This window comes from Triticum aestivum, chromosome 2D (genome assembly GCF_018294505.1).
Source record: "Triticum aestivum cultivar Chinese Spring chromosome 2D, IWGSC CS RefSeq v2.1, whole genome shotgun sequence".
NCBI classification, from domain to species: Eukaryota; Viridiplantae; Streptophyta; class Magnoliopsida; order Poales; family Poaceae; genus Triticum; species Triticum aestivum.
The window spans coordinates 89,664,573-89,672,646 of record NC_057799.1 but is presented as its reverse complement, the minus strand read 5'-3'; positions in this window follow the sequence as shown (position 1 = coordinate 89,672,646).

The window sequence follows — 8,074 nt, the reverse complement described above, 5'->3', positions numbered from 1 at the left end:
CACGACCAACGTCGGAATGGTGATTCAATAACCAATAGTCTAAGAATGAACGTCCGACCATTAACTTCAAAGGAATAGGGTTGCTAGAAGGGCAGAATCTAAACAACACAGTTCACTTGTGGGTACCTCGGTTGGAATCAACACGAGGACCAAGAAAGAATGGTGATGGTGAGAAGTATCATTATAGCAAGAATTCTTAAGAGGTGGTGAAATTCCCACGACATTCTTGACATAAAAGGTGGTAATACCCCAAGGTAAAGAAGAACAATGCTGGGTAGTAAGGAACTCAAGGTATAACACAAAACACAAACAATTTTGTGTTGGAGGGAAGGCAATAAAGTGGCCGATGATAACACGACTCATCGAGGGCAAGGATGGTGTTTCTCTTCATGAATTCAATTGGTATCCTGGAAGAACTCAGAATGCTGATGATGATCACAACAGAATTGTCGAGAGATTTCATGAAGGTGTAATCGATCGGCGATGACATCAAGTCAAAGGAATGATGAAGCGAAAAGTTATTGGAACCACGAGTACGTCACAAACTCGGAATCCAGCTTGTTGTCCAAGGAAAAAGATATGACGAGGAAAGTCGATGTAAGCTTAGCTCATCGTAAAAAAAAATGTAATCCGGGAAGAAGGACCAGGTAGCACAGTTAAAAAGTTGCACGATAATGATATAGCCGATTAGGCTAGGAATGACTTGAAGGATTAATAAACTCATAAGCAATGAAGATTACTTAGAGTTATTGAATCAGAGTGCGGAATTGATTCACTTATCAGTGTTCTCAGCTGATGACAACCCAAAACCCAGGAAAAATTGGATTTGGTGAGAATTAATAGTAGATGAAGAACCCATAAGTTATGTAGTTCCATGATATTCTCGAGATACCAGGGTGTAATACTCGACGAGAGGTCAAAGTAAAGGTTGGACTGGTGTATTGATCCATAGAAGTCAAGTGCTTAGCTTGCCCGAGAAATGGCATCAAAGAAGAACATATGGTCGGAACCATAGTTGCAAATGATCAATTCACAGATACCAGATGATAGTTATCAAGGAAATAGTTATTATTACAAGAAGCTTCCATGATAGGATCTACATCATGTCCATGGGCATGAACACAAAGTTCAAGGTCGACTCCCACTTCTTTAATGCATAACCTTTCATTCACTTCTCGCAGTCGATGAAGTTGTAGTGTTGAAATTTTATTTGGTAGAACACCGGAAGAGTATGACTTGTGCAAACTTTCGGGTTCTCACGGATTAGGGGAAGGCATAGGTTCAACCCATCAGGGCATCTTAGGAACATATACCACAAACTTCGGAGTAAATAATACAAGTTCGAAAGTAGAGCATGGTTCACAAAGCAGAGGATACAATTTACCAAAGGCATCATGTATCCGAGGAAAAGCTCACAAGCTTATTTAATATGGAGGACATTGTCGGATAAAATCCGACAAAAGGGTCTGGTGGTCTACAAGGGATCTGATGTGAGCATCAGTACTCAACCAGAGGAAGAAAGAATGCAAGGAGATCAGATTATAGAAACAACTGACTAACTCAAAGCTCAATGCAAAGGATTTATAATTTCAAATTCGAGGGATCATAAGCAAACGCTCTGATTGAGGATGGGTAAGTCGAGTAAACTTACGGGTACAATCGATGGCAAATTTGATTGGTCGAGATCCAGCTCATGTTAAAAATGATGTCTGAGCCGGAAGGATGAATTCTAGGCTCTGATTGAGGATTGCGAGCATTCGCAACAAATTGAATCAACAGACTCAAAATGATAATGACAAGAGATGCCAATAAGATTACGAGACTTAAGATTAATCATAACGCAAGTAAGCAAGAATTTCAAGAGCAATAGGCTGTAGAGGATTTTCGAAAGATCGAGTAGTATTCCGAAGAATTTTTTTGAAACACATGAATCAACTGGGGATGAGCGGATACTCGGTAAGTGCGAGAAATTATCCGTAGGGGTATTCACGTGGCAAAGAACTGCAAGGCAGTGACGCAAACGGTTCTCGGAACAATAGAGAGAAGTTCAAGGTATCTTGTAGTAACAAGATCAACGGGGAATGATTATACGAATGGCAAGTGTATGTAGTTATCCATAGGGATTTATCAGTGGTAGGGAATTTGCAAAAGCAACGGGCACAAAGTCTCAAAAGAGTATCGGAGAGTAACTTCGAAATCTTCTGGTACAGCCGGCGATCATCTAGACTGAAGGGGCTCTCCGGGAGAAAGTGTTTTCGAGAACCTAAAGTTAGATTTTTAGAAAATCATTTAACCCGAATAGAAGAGATATTAGAATCCTAGAGTATAGACGAGGAATAAAAGATCCTAATACCACCCAATGGCGACGTGGGCCCGTAAGCCACACAGCCATGTTAGTAAAAGTTTAGCAATGACTAGACTCAACTTCGGCCAAGGAGTGTGGAAGGGGGATTCCTACAGGCAGTCGGCTCTGATACCAACTTGTGATGCCCCCGATTTGATCGTACACTAATCATGCACGCAAATGTGTACGATCAAGATCAGGGACTCACGGGAAGATATCACAACACAACTCTACAACATAAATAAGTCATACAAGCATCATAATACAAGCCAGGGGCCTCGAGGGCTCGAATACAATTGCTCGATCATAGACGAGTCAGCGGAAGCAACAATATCTGAGTATAGACATAAGTAAACAAGATTACCTTAAGAAGGCTAGCACAAAAGTAGCAACGATCGAAAAGGCAAGGCCTCCTGCCTCGGACCTCCAAACTACTCCTCGAAGCCGAACTCCATGTAGAATCATCCTCGGGATCTCTAGCTCCTGGACTCCAGCATCTGGTAGCGACAACCAGGTAGAAGGAAGGGGGAAAAGAGGGAGAGAAGCAACCGTGAGTACTCATCCAAAGTACTCGCAAGCAAGGAACTACACTACATATGCATGGGTATATGTGTAAAGGGCCATATCAGTGGACTGAACTGATATGCGATCCCCTCCTCGTCGCCCTGTTAGAGAGCGATCACCGGGTTGTATCTGGCACTTGGAAGGGTGTATTTTATTAAGTATCCAGTTCTAGTTGTCATAAGGTCAAGGTACAACTCTGGGTCGTCCTTTTATCGAGGGACACGGCTATTCGAATAGATAAACTTCCCTGCAGGGGTGCACCACATAACCCAACACGCTCGATCCCATTTGGCCGGACACACTTTTCTGGGTCATGCCCGGCCGCGGAAGATCAACACGTCGCAGCCCCACCTAGGCTCAACAGAGAGGTCAACACGCCGGTCTAAATCCTATGCGCGCAGGGGTCTGGGCCCATCGCCCATTGCACACCTGCACGTTGCGTGCGCGGCCGGAAGCAGACCTAGCCTAGTAGGCGTTCCAGTCCAATCCGGCGCGCGCCGCTCGTCGCTGACGTCAAGAAGTGCTTCGGCTGATACCACGACGTCGGGATACCCATAACTACTCCCGCGTAGATGGTTAGTGCGTATATACCAAATGGCCAGACTCAGATCAAATACCCAGAACTCGTTAAGCGTGTTATTTATCCGCGAACGCCGACCAGGGCCAGGCCCACCTCTCTCCTAGGTGGTCTCAACCTGCCCTGTCGCTACGCCATAAAGTAACAGTCGGGGGCCGTCAGGAACCCAGGCCCACCTCTACCGGGGTGGAGCCACCTGTCCTTTCAGCCCCCTCATCAGAATCACTTGCGGGTACTCCTCGAGCCGACACGACTTTAGTCACCACATGTGTCATGTATATAATGTATATAGGATATACCCGTGATCACCTCCCGAAGTGATCACGGCCCAGTAGTATAGCATGGCAGACGGACAAGAGTGTAGGGCCACTGATGGGTCACTAGCATCCTATACTAAGCAGTAGGATAGCAGGTAAGGGTAACAATTGTAGCAACAATGACAGGCTATGCATCAGGATAGGATTAACGGAAAGCAGTAACATGCTACACTACTCTAATGCAAGCAGTATAGAGAAGAATAGGCGATATCTGGTGATCAAGGGGGGGGGGGCTTGCCTGGTTGTTCTGGCAAGAAGGAGGGGTCGTCAACTCCGTAGTCGAACTGGGTAGCAGCAGCGTCGGTCTCGTAGTCTACCGGAGAAGGAGAGGGGGAAGAAACAGTAAATACGGAGCAAACAAAGCATCACAAAACATAAGGAGGCAAAACGCGGTGCTAGGTATGCTCTAACGTGGTAGGAGGTGATACCGACGAAGGGGGAAACATCCGGGAAAGTGTTCCCGGTGTTTCGCGTTTTCGGGCAGAGGTGCCAGAGGTGAAATGTTGCAGGTTCACTATGCTAGGGACGCGTGGCGGACGTACGGGCTGCGTATCCGGATTCGTCTCGTCGTTCTGAGCAACTTTCATGTTGAAAATAATTTAATCCGAGTTACGGATTAAAAGATATGATTTTCTAAAGATTTTAATAATTTCTGTAATTTAATTAATTATTTAATTTAATCAAAAATAGATTTATGACATCAGTATGATGTCATGCTGACGTCAGCAGTCAACATTGACCGTTGACCTGGTCAACCTGACAGATGGGTCCCACCTGTCAGGGACTGTTTAGCTAATTAACAGTGGTTAATTAGGTTAACTAGTTATTAGGTTAATTAAGTTTAATTAGTTTAACATAACAGGATTAATTAAGTTAATTAATTATCTTAATTAATTATTTTTATTATTTATTTATTTATTTTTATTAATTTAATTTTTTTAATCATTTTTATTTTTATTTTTTTTAATTATCGATCTGGGGCTAGGCCCCACATGTCATTGGCCCATCTGGCCAGGGCGGGGGCCCCTGTGGTCAGTGACCCAGGGTGGGGCGGCGGCTGTGGCCGGCCAGCCACGGTTGTGCCTCGCGCACGCGGCCACTAGGCAAAGCCAGGGCACGGCGAGGCCGGAACGGGGCCCGAGCGGGCGCGTGGGCGCCGGCGCCCGACGCGGCCAGCAGGGGAGGGGGAGGAAGAGGTCGGCGCGTGGCCCGTGGCCGGGGCCGGAGCAGCGGCGTGGCGGGGCGAGGGGACAGGGCGGCGCGGCGGGGCGAGCAGGGGAAGCGCGGACCGCGGGCGGCAGCGAACGCATGCGATGCGGGCGAGGCGCGCGGCAAGGCGCGAAGGTGCGCGAACAGGGGCACGCCGGACGGGGCGTGGTACACGGCGCGGCGACGGGAGGAAAGGGAGGAGGCGGGAGGCGGGGCCTCACCGGCGATGGAGGGTAGAGGGGGCGACGTGGCTCGTAGTAGCCGTTCGGGGAGGAGGACGGGGACGCGTGCGTCGATGGAGTCGAGGCGGAGGAGCTCCGGGTGGCAGCGAGAAGCGACGGCGGGGTCGTCCTCGGGCGCTGGGGGTCGGCGGCAGGCGACGGTTCCTCGGGCGCGGTCGCGCGGGCGAGGTGGGGCTCCGGCGCGGCAAGGGATCGGGCGTGGGGTGCTCGGGAAGGGGGACGACGAAGGGGCGGCGTCGGGGCGAGGTGGCGCCGGCGACGGGCGCCGTCGTCGAGGTCACGGGGGGCGCGGGATCGGGGCGATCCCGATCCAGATCGAGGAGGAGTGGCCGATGTGGGGGGAGGGGAAGTGGGTGCGTGGGGTAGGTTAGGGCTTCGGGTGAGTGGATAAGGGGAGTGGGGGGGGGAGTGCGCGGCAGGGTGGGCCGGCCTGGCGGCCAGGTGGGTTGCGACCTGGTGGGCCAAAGCCCAATTGGCCGGGGGGTTTTCTTTTCATTCATTTTTTTTGTGTTTCTTTTCTGTTTTATTTTAGTTACATTTTATTTTAGTTTTGTAAAATGCCAAATGAGCACCTAAATTAATATTACTAATTAGTCCATTGCCACAATTAACTTGGCACCTAAATAAAATATTTTGTAACTGTTGAGTATTTAAAGTATTTAAATAATAGTTTTGCTACTGTTTTATTACCATTTGAATATTTGAACAACTTATAAAAGTGTGGTTCTCCACCATAATTACCTACGCATTATTTGGCACAACCCGAACATTTTAGTTTTAAAGTTTGAAAACTTTTGTTGTTTGCCTTTTATTCAATTTTGAATTTGAATTGGTCTTTGAACTAACGCGAGGTTATCAACACTAACAGAGGTGACGTGGCATCATTAGCGTAGGTTTACTGTAGCATAATTATCCGGGCGTCACAGTTCCGCTTCCAGTGACCAGTCCCTTTGCATTAGAAGCACTCGGTCTCAGGCTTAGGTCCAGACTTGGGCTTCTTCACTTCAGTAGCAACTTGCTTGCCATTCTTCTTGAAGTTCCCCTTCTTCCCTTTGCATTTTTTATTGAAACTAGTGGTCTTGTTGACCATCAACACTTGATGCTCCTTCTTGATTTCTACCTCCGCAGCCTTTAGCATCGCGAAGAGCTCGGGAATCGTCTTATCCTTCCCTTGCATATTATAGTTCATCACGAAGCTTTTGTAGCTTGTGGCAGTGATTGAAGAACTCTGTCAATGACACTATCAACCGGAAGATTAACTCCCAGTTGAGTCAAGTGATTGTGGTACCCAGACGTTTTGAGTATATGTTCACTGACAGAACTATTCTCCTCCATTTTGCAGCTGTAGAACTTATTGGAGACTTCATATCTCTCAATCCGGGCATTTGCTTGAAATATTAACTTCAACTCCTGGAACATCTCATATGCTCCATGACGTTCAAAATGTCGTTGAAGTCCCGGTTCTAAGCCGTAAAGCATGGCACAATGAACTATTGAGTAGTCATCAGCTTTGCTCTGCTAGGCGTTCACAACGTCTGGTGTTGCTCCTGCAACGGGTCTTGCACCTAGCGGTGCTTCCAGGACGTAATTCTTCTATGCAGCAATGAGGATAATCCTCAAGTTACGGACCCAGTCCGTGTAGTTGCTACCATCATCTTTCAACTTAGCTTTCTCTAGGAACACATTAAAATTCAACAGAACAGTAGCACGGGCCATTTAGCTACAACAACATAGACATGCAAAATACTATCAGGTACTAAGTTCATGATAAATTAAAGTTCAATTAATCATATTACTTAAGAATCCCACTTAGATAGACATCCCTCTAATAATCTAAGAGATCACGTGATCCATATCAACTAAACCATGTTCGATCATCACGTGAGATGGAGTAGTTGTCAATGGTGAACATCACTATGTTGATCATATCTACTATATGATTCACGCTCGACCTATCGGTCTCAGTGTTTCGAGGCCATATCTGCATATGCTAGGCTCGTCAAGTTTAACCCCGAGTATTCTGCGTGTGCAAAACTGGCTTGCACCCGTTGTATGTGAACGTAGAGCTTATCACACCCGACCATCACGTGGTGTCTCGGCACGACGAACTGTAGCAATGGTGCATACTCAGGAAGAACACTTGTACCTTGAAATTTAGTGAGAGATCATCTTATAATGCTACCGCCGAACTAAGCAAAATAAGATGCATAAAGGATAAACATCACATGCAATCAATATAAGTGATATGATATGGCCATCATCATCTTGTGCCTTTGATCTCCATCTCCAAAGCACTGTCATGATCACCATCGTCACCGGCTTGACACCTTGATCTCCATCGAAGCATCATTGTCGTCTCGCCAACTATTGCTTCTACGACTATCGCTACCGCTTAGTGATAAAGTAAAGTAATTACATGGCGATTGCATTTCATACAATAAAGCGACAACCATAAGGCTCCTACCAATTGTCGATAACTTTTACAAAACATGATCATCTCATACAACAATTTATATATCATCACGTCTTGACCATATCACATCACAGCAAGCCCTGCAAAAACAAGTTAGACGTCCTCTACTTTGTTGTTGCAAGTTTTACGTGGCTGCTACGGGCTTAGCAAGAACCGTTCTTTCCTATGCATCAAAACCACAACGTTTTTTGTCAAGTGTGTTGTTTTAACCTTCAACAAGGACCGGGCGTAGTCACACTTGATTCAACTAAAGTTGGAGAAACAGACACCCGCTAGCCACCTGTGTGCGAAGCACGGCGGTAGAACCAGTCTGATGAACACGGTCATGTAATGTTGGTCTGGGCCACT